This window comes from Lagenorhynchus albirostris, chromosome 20 (genome assembly GCF_949774975.1).
Source record: "Lagenorhynchus albirostris chromosome 20, mLagAlb1.1, whole genome shotgun sequence".
NCBI classification, from domain to species: Eukaryota; Metazoa; Chordata; class Mammalia; order Artiodactyla; family Delphinidae; genus Lagenorhynchus; species Lagenorhynchus albirostris.
The window spans coordinates 53480146-53491767 of NC_083114.1; positions in this window are offsets into that span (position 1 = coordinate 53480146).

The window sequence follows — 11622 nt, forward strand, 5'->3', positions numbered from 1 at the left end:
TCGTGGAAGGCCAGCCCCAGTGCCAGGGCGGGGGCCACTAGATGATCAGCCCGTCAGAGCTGGATGGGAGCGTGTGGTGCGAGTGGGCATGGCTTGCCCCGGGGCCGTTGTCTGTCCCCACCCCTCCTCTACGGGTCCTGTGGTCTGCTCAGTCTGGAGACTCTCCTCCTACATTTTTGTGCAGGAAGAGTTTGGGCTGCCTCCCCTCCCCCTGTACACCCCGGAGAGGAGGTTCCCCGCTAGACTCTTCAGCCAAACGCCCCAGCTTTAGTCCCCACCCCGCCCCAAGCACGGCCAGTCCCCTTCTCCTCCTCCCACTGGCCATGCTGGGGAGTTGGAGCGCCAGGCTGGGCTGGGGTGGGGGTGACCGGTGCCCTTCCAGCCTACCCCGGGGTGGGGCCCAGCCTGACTCCACCCTCCCCGCCCTGTCCTTCTCCACTCACTCTCTCCTTGGTTGTGCAGCCCGGTGCCCCCAACCCCAGGGACCCCAGAGGGTCAGGGCAATAGATCCAAGGTGCTAGAGCGACTGGCTACAGTATTATGGCCTCGAGGCTCGGCGGGCATCTCTGGGCTGGGGAAAGGCATCTGCCAACTGGCTCAGAGTCTCCCAGGCCCAAACCAGGCAGAGACTGGTTGTGGCTGGGTGTCCAGCCTCGCGTGGGCGAGTCCTGCCATGTGGACACGGGAGCCTGAGTTTGTGGACAGTCTAAACTGCTGATTGCCCCCAGGTTCCCAGGGCTCCGGGCAAAGGGTCTGGAAGCAGCTGGGTGGCTGCCTGATTCTGCATGGGTAGCGGGTAGGGGAGAGTTCTGCACGGGTCCCTGCTCTGTGATGCTGGTGAGACCAGGGGAAAGGCCAGACTCAAAGGGTCCTCAGACCAAGGTCACGGATGTGGGAGGGTCACTCAGGAGCCCCCACGGTGTGCACATATACACCGCATGCAGATGTGCCCTTCCTCCTCTGTCAACAATGGTGCCCCCGTCCCTGACCTTCAGCTTAGGAAGCAGCTCCTACCGGGAGCATTGCCACAGCCGCCAGCTCCTTCCTGGGCCCCTTGGCTGGTGCAGGGGACAGAGAACCCCCCCAAAACGCCACAGGCCTCCCTCTGGTGTGTCTGTCTGAGCGTGGGTCCCCGGGCACACACCTGCTCAGAGCTGGGGGCGTGATGGAGGTGGTCCCTGTTCCCACACTGAAGGCCTGGTCGCCTGCCACTGCCACTCTGAGCCCACTGCAGTCCTGCTCCCCGTTCTCTGGGCCTGGGGCCACCCCCAAGTGCCGACTTGACTTTCCTGGAGCCCCAGGTGCTGCCCTTTCTCTCCTGTTCCCTGTCTGTGTACGGCCTCAGCCCCCTCCCTGTTCTCTCAGTGCTGGGGTGGGGCGGGCTCCCAGATTCCCACCACTGTACAAAGTACCCCTCCCTCAGGCTCATTATAATTTTTGTAGAGAACCTTCTCCATCCTTGTCATGCCTGTGTCTTGTTTTAATCATTTGGGGGTGGGAGACGGGTAGGGTGAAAAAAGCAAGAGGTTGGAGGTGGGAGAGGGAGAGGGTCTTTTTGTGCCTATGAGGACTTGGTCCTCTTCCTTGGAGGGGGTCCTGGGGTAGATGGTAGGGCACTCCCCCACCCCATGCATCTCTGCAGGGCCCTCCCTCATCCTCGAGTCTTCACCTTGCTCTCTCTCTGGACCCAGAATTTAGAGCTGATGGAGAGGGGGGGTTCAGAAGAACTGGGACAGGAGACCCCCCCAGCAGCTGAGTCAGGAGGATGGTCCAGGCCTGTCCGCTGCAGCTGCTGAGGGCAGGTCAACACTTCCTGCCTTCCCACCAGGTCCCCCTGAGCTTCTCCAGACATGGGCAGACGCTGTACACTAGGAGACTGTCACCTATCACCAAGGTCCCATGAACCCCCATCTCCAGGCCCCAGCCCACCCCTGGGAGGCCTCCAGTGGGGTCTCCATTTCCCTCATCACCCCAGGCAGCTCATGTGGCAGCCCTATTTAGAGCCGTCCTTTCTCCCAGGGGTAAGGCTTCCCCTTAAGCTGCAGGACAATGGGCTCTTGTTTTCTTAGTCAAGTCTGGGAAGGGGCACTGGAGTCATTTTATTTCATTCGCTAAGGCTGCTGGGCCAAGTGCTTCTGCCAAGGGCACTTCAAGACAGCCTCTTCCCTCCAGCATCATCAGAAATGTCCACAGGACGTTGGTGCAGCAAGATTGCCCAGCAACCGTCTAGTGATTCTAGGCCACCTGCCTCCACTTTACAGATGGAAAACCTGAGCCCTATGGAGGGGAAAGTCCAGACCCAGAACACAGGCCTCCTGACTGCTGCCATGCTTTCCTCACCTCCAGGCTGCCAAGGGGGCCCATAAAGACGCGAGATCCTGCCCTCGGACGCTCCTCGTGGTTCCTCCGCCCTGCGACCCCTACTGGCCGTCCTGGTCACTGCACCTACCTCACGAAAGACCAGCCTCCTGGCGCCGCTGGTTCAGGGAAGGACATGGGGGTGAGGACTCGCAAAGACAAGATAGAGGAGGTCGGAACCTCAGCGTGGAGGCAGAGACTAACCGGAAGCAGTGGGGGCTGGAGCTTCCATGGGTCAGTGTGGCTGGAGGGTAGAAGACTGGGGTGCAGGAGCAGGTGTGGCTCCAGGAAGCCTGAGGGTACTTCAGACACAGTGAAGGGAAGAACTTTACGCGGTGGGGACTCAGCTTTCTCTACTTGTCCCCCTAAAAATTTAGATGGAGGTTAGGGAAATTCTAAAAAGCTAGAATAATGAATGATTCTTCGCTTTGGGGGATTAGAATCTGGTGCCAATATGGACACTTGCCCTGGGAAAATGCATGTTGAAATACGTATACACTCACGTACAACTTTGCTCGTAATTCCAGACAGCTCCTGAAGTGCGGAGAGGTCCGGGGACCCCAGGTTAAGAAGCATTAGTTAGACTGCTGTGAAGTTACATCATCAGTGAGATTACCGATTTGATGGAGGTGGGAGTGGTGAAATGAATCAGAGGCAGGAAGGACCTCCGGGGTATGTGGCACAGACTTCTCTCTCTCTCGCTTTTGTTTTTTGGCTGCTCTGGGCAGCATGCGGGATCTTAGTTCCCCGGCCAGGGATCGAACTCCTGCCCCCTGCCGTGGAAGCGCGGAGTCTTAACCACTGGACCGCCGGGGAAGTCCCACAGACTTCTCATTTTACAGATGAAGTAACCGGGGCCACATGGCAACAGAGCAGTCAAGTGAGCAAAGTGACACTAGGTCTCATGATGCTTCCCATGGTGCCAGTTGCCTCCTGTCCCCAAGTTAGACCAGTCCTGGACAGCACTATACCCCTGTCCTCCCAGCACCTTCTCTGAGACAAGCCTGGGTTGTACGGGAGGTGGCCATGCTCAGGAGACAGCCTGATCTGGGCAGCAAAACTGGGGCTCTGCCCCTTTTTAGTTGTGTTGCCTTGGGCAAGTTACCCAGTCTCTCGGAGTCTGTTTCCTCATCTGCAAAATAGGTATTACAGTTTATTATAATATATCAATAAGTGTTAACCCCGCAGGTCATTAGGAGGGTGAAATGATGACGCAAGGAAAGCACTTAACGTGCTGCCCGATATTTACCGCACATCAGTTACCAATGATCACAGTTATTGGTGTTCTGAAACAGGCCCCTGGGGCACTCCTTGCATCTGTGGTCCCAGCCACCCGGTAGGTGAGTCCTAGGCAGTTCCAGGGAGCAGTCCTGCTTTTCTGACCCCTATATAAGAGTGAACCCCGCACCAATCACACTAGCTCCTGGAGATGGCTCTGCGGGCGTCCTCATCTGACCAGCAGGGGGTGTTGACAATCCAGCCAGCGGTTAAGAAATAGTCAGCTAGCCACCATCTAGTGGAAGGACCCAGGGAAGAGCCAGAGCTGTTCCTGAGGTGCCCGAGGAGCTGGGTGTCTTTTACGGAGGGGGAGTCGCATGCCCACTGGCCTGGGCCCACCTCATGCTACTGTCTGAACTTGACCAAGGCAAGTGAGGGGTTTTAGCCTTCATAGGTGAAGATATTGAGTATCAGAAAGGTTTTCTGTTGTGCCCAAGGTCCCAGTAAATTAAGAAAAGTTCAGGATCCCTGACCTTTGTCCCTTCTGTCACCCTTATGCCACCCCTGTGTTTTTACTATCAATTGTTGAGAGCTTGTAAGGTGTCAGGTGCTTATGTTAAGCACTTTATATACATTCACCCCTCACAATAAAATCACAACCCTATAAAACAAGGAACATATTGTGATTATTATCCCCTTTTACAGGTGGGAAAACAGAGGGTCAGAGCGGTGATATGACTTGCCCAAAGTCACAGAGCTATTAGGTGGTGACCTAGGCCTCAAGGACAAATGTCCGTGATACTGAAACCTGCGGGCCTAACCACGGTGCCGTAGGCCCCCAAGCACTCGTACTGTACCCTTTGATGGGGGTTGTCCTTGATCTTGGGTCCCCTTGACCGGGGCATGCCTGGTCCTGAGCAGGTGCCAGACTCAGCCTGAGGTGGGCTGGGGACATGCTGGCAGATTCAGCAGCCCAAGCACATGGTCTGAGACACAGCGCTCACCTGCCCTGGGGGGAGCTGGGCTGAGAGAGGGCAGGTCGGGTCATGGGGCCACCGGACAGGATACTGGGGGACAGTTTAGGAGGGTAAAAGCTTTGTGTCTCAAGCCTGCCGAGATGGGGGAGCAGGCCTGCAGAAGTATTCCCTCCCACAGAGTCTGTCTGCTTTCTTTTTGTCTTCTTGTCTCTTGGTCCCATTTCTCCCTGTGACACTGGGACTCCTGGTGTCCCCCTCTCTCCCCCTCTTTCTATTATCTCATCTCCCCAGGCCTCAGTCTCTCTTGGTGTCTGTGACATAATCAGAAATAGATAACTGGTCTCTGCTCCTGGCTCCTGACACAGAGCTCCTAAATCCCTTGGAATTTCCTGGGATGACAGGAGCATCTTTTGTTCTAATGGGGTGACTCTTTGACGGCTTCAGGATGGGGGCTGGTCACCAGAAAGACCAGGCCACCCCCCATCCTTTGTGGGGTGGGGGAGAGGGGCTGGAGGTTGAGTTAATAATTGATTGTGATGAAGCTTCCATAAAAATCCCTAAACGACAGCGTTTGGAGAGCTTCTGAGTTGGTGAACGCATCCACATGCCGACTCCACGTGGAGTTGGGTACAGAGGTTCCTGCACTTGGGACCTTCCTGTACCCTATGTATCTCCATCTGGCTGTTCACGCATAACCTTTACAATAAACCAGTAAATGTAAGGAGAGTGCTTTTCTGAGCTCCGTGAGCTGTTCTAGCAAATTATCGAACCTGAGGTGGTGGGTTGTGGGAACCCCTGAATTTGTAACCAAGCTGTCTCAAACCTAGTCAGGCTGGCTCCCGCTGTGCCGTGTCTCATCACGACGGAGGGCATTTACTGAGCGCCTGCTGTATGTCAGCACCTGACATCTGTGATTTTGGTGAATCCTCATGACAGCCTCATTTAATAATGACAGGGGATTATTAAACCCACCTGACAGAGGAGAAAACCGAGACTCCAAGCCACCACGTCGTTGCTCAGGTCACAGAGCCAGTAAGAGCACAAACAGGGCCTGACTCGTCGTCTGTCTGACCCTGGACTGGCTGCTTCTCATCACCCCATTTCCTCCAGGAAGTTTGAGGGCAGTGAGCCCTCCCTGGGTTTCTATCGCTGGATGACTTAACTCCTATGGGATTTGGAGCCCGAGGTGGGGAAACTTCTGACAAGTCCATTCAGAGCCCCAAATGCTTGGTCTTTCGAGAAAGCTCTTGGGGCATGCAGTGTGGTGAGCCCTGGGAAGCTGAAAATCCCCCGGGCACTATTCCTACCTTCATCTACTCCGACTTCTTTATTCCACAGGCGGGAAGGTCTGCATGGGCACGTGTTCTGAGGGCTGCGGGACCCTCTCCCTGCTCTGGGTGTACACACATCTGGGAGGTTGCCCCACTGGACCCTGAACAGTAACGGGTGGTCAGGGGAGGGGGCTTCCTCGGGAGCAACAGCAGCTACCAGTGGAGGCTGGCCCCTGACCTCACTGCCCCGCGGGGGCTCTCTTTATCCACAGAATCAAACTGCCCCTCACAGCACTGTCTCTTCAAGTCTCACAACAGCCATCTGAGCAGGGCGAGGGCAGGAAGGTATTATTTACAAGCTCCAGGTTCAGGGGGGCAGTGACCTGCTAGCAACTGCATAAGCCAGGATGGCTAGTCTGGGCCATTCGCACTGCTGTACGCGGCCAGCTGCCTTCTCAGAACACGTATCTAGCACTTTCTACATACCGGGCACAGCAAACCCATGAGAACGGTACCATTGCCCTGCCTCACGGGTAAGGAAACCGGGACTCAGGCAGGTTAAGGCATTTCTCCAAGCCTCGGAGTGCAGAAGTGTCAGGGCTGTGGGATTCGCACCCCAAACTCTCCGTGGCGGCCCCAGCCTCCCCCATTCACTGTGCCGCCTCCCCCGGCGCTCACCCTGCACGAGGGCGGCTCAGGGGCTCCCCAGGTCAGAACAGGGGCTCAGCTGGCCGGGTCTGGGGAGGTGGGATGGGGGCAGGTGGCGCTCACTGCGTCTTCTTCCTCCGTTCCTGTTGTCTCCTGCTCAGCCTCTCAGCTGTACCACTGACTGCTCTGTGCCTGTGTTGGCGTGTGTGTGTGCGTGTGTGTGTCTGTGTGTGCGTGTGTGTGATGTGGCGAGGACCCTGTTGTGTATCCGTGATGCATGGGGTGGGCGTAGTGGACCCAAAGCTTCCTGTGAAGCTTGTATGTACTTGTGAGCCTGAGTGTGCTTGTGTGTCTCTGTAGTTTTGCTCATTTATCTTTACTTCGGGGTTTCCAAGTTTCCCAGAGGAGAGGTGTGTGGGCGTGTGTGTGCATGTGAGTGTGTGAGCACACACAGAGGCCCCGTGACTTTGTCTAGAGTCTGTTTTAGGCTCCTCCTCCCACCTGTTATCTGTTTTTAGGGCCCCAGCCCCTTTAGACTGGAAGTTTCACTCCCATGGCAGTCATGGCGGCCTGTGTTGGAGATGGAGGCATCACAGGGTGGAAGGACCCTGAATCCCCAAGTCCCCACCTGACCCATAGCGGACAGTGATGTGAGCAAGAAATAAACCCGTATTGTGTTTAGCCACTGAGATATTTGGGGTTATTTGTTACAGCAGAGCACACCGGATCTTGTGGCCAGATCATGGTGTGAGGGGGGATCATTGCCGGAAGTACATGACAGCTGATGCCTAATGCAAGCCGGGAGGACTTCCCTGGTGGTCCAGTGGTTAAGACTCTGCGCTTCTGCTGCAGGGGGCATGGGTCTGATCCCTGGTCAGGGAACTAAGATCCCGCATGCCACGCATGGCCAAAAAAAAAAATAATAATAATAATGCAAGCTTGGAGATGCCGAGGTCAGAGGAAGGGAAAGACACAGAGCTGGAGCGCCTGTCATACCGTAGATGCTCAATAAAATGGGTTGAATGAGTGGAATATACGAGAACACTGGAAAAACTTTGCAGGGGTGGCTGATGTCACCAGAGCCCCAGAGGACGGGTGGGGCTTGGACGGGGGGTGAGAGCAGAAACCATTTCCCTGGGAATAAAGACAGAGAAGTGAGAAAGGGCAATACCCATCCAGGGGTCAGAGGTCAGGGAGCAGTCACTCTGGCCCAAGCAGGAGAGTAGTCAGAGGTGGAGCTAGAACTTGGAGGCCCTCAAAGACTAAGCTGAGCATCTAGAATTTAGGCTATGGTCTAGTCGTCTCCAAAGTGGGGTATGCACACAGTCTATTGGGGTACAGAAAGAAAATATTAAAACTCCTGTTGATATTTATCTCACTCCTTTTTTAGTGTATATGAAGATACTAAGGCTCAGAGAGGTTGAGTGACTTACCCAAGGTCACACAGCTAGTAAGCATTCCAGACTCTAAAGCTGTGCTCTTCATGTACGCTGACTGAGTCTTGTGTGGACGGGTGAGAGGTTGAGTGGGAGCAGAGGCAGGTCTAGAGAAGGGTGGCTGGGAGGTGTAGACAGCCCCTAGCCCTGGCTGTCTCTTTCTTAGCAGCAGGTTAGCAGCTCATTGTGGGCAGAGGGCAAGGAGCCTGCCCAGACCTGCCCCCCAGAACCTGTTGTGAGAAGCCAAGCAGAGAGCCTTGATGGGAGCAGGGCTGCCTGGCCAACCACCCAGAGCCTTTCACGCCAGGCTTTGTTCTCACAAGTCATTCTCACCTTTGCTGGGAGTGGGAGGCAGACGACCAAGAGCTGAGAGCTCAGAATGGGCTGACAGAGAGGAATGGAGAAGAGTTTGGTAAATCAGCCGCTCTGCCCCCCCCCACCACCACCACACGCTCAGCTGCCAGCCCCCCTGGCCAAGGCAACACAGATGCCAGCCCCACCCTGCTTTCCCATCCTTTACTGTTCTGGATTTATGGGTGCCATCTACCTGCTGATTAATACCTCTTAAAAAAAAAATTCCAATTTTAAAAATCAAAAAAAAGTTTGAAGTACTAGTTGATTTACAATATTGTGTTAGTTTCAGGTGTACAACAAAGTGATTCAGTTTTATATATTATATATATATATATATATATATACACACATATATACAAATATACATTTCAGATTATTTTCCATTATAGGTTATTACAAAATATTGAATATAGTTCCCTGTGTTGTACAGTAAATCCTTGTTGCCTATCTATTTTATGTATAGTAATTTGTATCTGTTAATCCCATACTGCTAATTTATCCCTCCCCCTGATCCCTCTCCCCTTTGGTAACCATAAATTTGTTTTCTAAATTAAAGCAAATGTTTTAATTGAAGTATCACACACATACAGAAAAATGCACATATCATTACAGTATAGCAGGATGAATTTTTATAAACTGAACACAGTCAAGGATAACTAACATCCGATCAAGAAACAAAACGTGTACCAGTCCCCAGAAATCCCTTGTATGCCCTTCTGGTCGCTACCCCTCATCAGTAACGGCCACCCTAAGCCTGTTTTTGAACTTTATATGAATGGAATGAAACAGAGGCTGGGCTCGGCTGCGTCTGGTTTATCTTGTTAAACGTTAGGTATGGGCTGAATGGTACTCCATGGCAGGCATAGACCACTTTTTTTGGCAGGGGGTCGTGCTGTGTGCTTGCAGGATCTTAGTTCCCCGACCAGGGATTGAACCAGGGCCCATGGCAGTGAAAGCGCAGAGCTCTAACCACTGGACCCCCAGGCAATTCCCCATATTTTATTTATTCTTCTCCTGTTGGGGGACATTTGAGTTGTCCCCAGTTTTCGCCTGTTTTGAGTATTGTTGCTATGAATGTTTTTGTATGTTTCTTTGCATTTGTTGAGTATGTACCTAGGGAAGTGTTCAGCTCATTGAATTTTAAAGGGAAATCTGCTTTGCTGTTTTGTTGTTGCTTTAGTTGACTTTATTGAGGTGTAATTAACTATAATAAAATGCACCCATTTTTGAGTGTGCGTGTCAGTGACTTTTGACAGATGTCTGCATCCATGTAAACACCACCACAATCAAGATACAGATCATTTCCCTCCTCCTAGAAAGTTTCCTCATGTCCCTTTGTAATTACTGTCCCCCACCCACTCCTCCCTAGGCAAGGACTGATTTTATTTCCTTCTTTTTTTTAATATTTATTTATTTGGCTGCATCGGGTCTTATTTGCGGCTCACGGGCCCTCTGGTTGAGGCGTGCGGGCTCAGTAGTTGTGGCGCATGGGCTTAGTTGCTCTGCAGCACGTGGGATCTTCCCAGACCAGGGCTCAAACCCGTGTCCCCTGCGTTGGCAGGCGGATTCTTAATTACTGCGGCACCAGGGAAGTCCCTGATTTGATTTCTATCACTATATATTAGTTCCGCCTGTTCTTGAAGTTATAAAAGGGATCATAGAAAGTAACTGTGTCTTCTTACCCTCCACATAATGTCTGTGAGATTACATCTATCAGCTCATCTACACTGTTGCCTGCGCCAACTCCTCCTTTTTATCGTGTAGGTTGTGTGAGTGTATCATAGCTGCTGTGTCCATTCTCCATTCTCTGTTTCCAGCTTGGCTATAACGAATAATGCTGCGATGATTGTTCAGGTTCACGTGTTTACATGGACTCGTTTTCATTCCTGTTGGGTGAATACCAGGGAGCTGAATTGCTGGGTCATAGGGTAAGTGTATATTACCTTAAAAGAGACTGCCACACTGTTTTCCAAAGGGTTTGTACCACTTTCTGCTCACATCAACAGCGAATGAGAGGTCAGTTACCCCACATCCCCTTGCCAATGCTTAGCGCTGCCCCGCTATTTATTTCCAGCCATACTCGCTGTCTGAAGGGCTTTCTCATTCGGATTTTAATTTGCATTTCCCTAGGGACTAATGACATGGAGCCTCTTTTCATGGGTTTATTGGCCATTTGTACATTTTCTTTGGTGAACTGTCTATTCAAGTCTTTCGGATTTTTGTTTTTCCCCCCATCTCCCAACCCACAGCCCCTTCCCCTGCCATCCACACCCAAAGTACCCTCTTGTTTTAACTCTGCTCTAAATTAAGTCTGCTTCTCTCCAAGGAGGCTACCAGTCAGCCCCAGCCCATGGGGATTCTTTGCTCCTCTGAGCTCCTCTAATACTCGTCCACCTCTGCTCCTGTTCGACACAGCATTTGCCTCCTTCCAGCACCACTTAGAGGTCCAGAGGGCAGCCCAGGCCTGGAGAGGGGCTTCCTGATACCAGGAAGTTCCCCAGTCTATAGAATGAAAGCAGTAGAATTTCGCCCTTATAGAATTACAATGTTGCACGTTAATATCAAATATCCTTTTAAAAATTGTAGGTATCGGGCTTCCCTGGTGGCGCAGTGGTTAAGAATCCGTCTGCCAGTGCAGGGAACACGGGTTCTAGCCCTGGTCCAGGAAGATCGCACATGCCTTAGTTGCTTAGTGGAGCAACTAAGCCTGTGTGCCACAACTACTGAGCCCATGTGCCACAACTACCAAGCCTGCACACTACAACTACTGAAGCCCGTGCTCCTAGAGTCCGTGCTCCGCAACAAGAGAAGCCAGCACAATGAGAAGGCTGCACACAGCAACGAAGAGTAGCCCCTGCTCGCCACAACTAGAGAAAGCCCGCACACAGCAACAAAGACCCAGTGCAGCCAAAAATAAATAAATAAAATTAATTAATTAAAAAAAAATTGTAGGTATCCCCTCCCTGAAAATGCTAGTATGTTTGAGAAGGAAGAATCTCTGATAAAAACAAAGGGTGATTGGATTTAGAGACTTCCTGGATTTGAGTGCTGGTTTTGCCATTTAATAACTGTGGGGTGACTGTGGGCAGATCCGGGCCCCCATCAATTAAATGGGGATGACGTCATCCTCACAGAGTTGTGGGGGATACACCAAACCTAATAAGTACCTGGAAGTCAGTGGTAAACTGTACGGAGTCAGACGTGTGTGTGTGGTGAGAACTGGCCTATTAAATCGTAAGCCCTTTTGAATAGCAACCTGGTAAAGAAATCTTGCCCTTTTATAAAAAACTGGAGGGATAAACTCATAAGAAGTAGTGAAGGAAAACGCCAAGGAAGACCGAGGAATCAGTCTTAAGTGTA